The sequence below is a fragment of the Penaeus monodon genome, chromosome 27 (genome assembly GCF_015228065.2).
Source record: "Penaeus monodon isolate SGIC_2016 chromosome 27, NSTDA_Pmon_1, whole genome shotgun sequence".
NCBI lineage: Eukaryota > Metazoa > Arthropoda > Malacostraca > Decapoda > Penaeidae > Penaeus > Penaeus monodon.
In genome coordinates, this window is record NC_051412.1 from 26,194,945 (window position 1) to 26,195,223 (window position 279).

At 44.4% G+C, this 279-nt stretch overlaps 1 protein-coding gene across 1 annotated transcript in view; it reads left to right on the forward strand.

Annotated features, from left to right (window-relative positions):
• The window catches only part of LOC119590731 (filaggrin-2-like), a gene marked incomplete at its 5' end in the record, with an annotated part of 31,541 nt that overhangs the window by 5,060 nt on the left and 26,202 nt on the right, over positions 1 to 279 (forward strand).

Sequence of the window (279 nt, forward strand, 5' to 3'; positions counted from 1 at the left end):
TCCTTCTCCCTTTCTTCTCCACCCATGTCTTCCTTTCCTTGTCTTCCCCCTTTCATTTCATTTCCCTTCCCCCTATCTTCCTTTTCCTTCCGTCTTTCTTCTCCCTTCCTTCACGATAACTTTTATTTACCCTTTTATTTTCACCTCTCCCCTTCGTTCCCCATACCCCCCCCCCTCGCATAACAGTCTCATTGAATTTACTTCGATCTGCTTTCTTCTCCACAACCTCCTCCTCTGTCCCTTCTTCTCTCTCTCTATAATATCCATTTTCCATTCTAT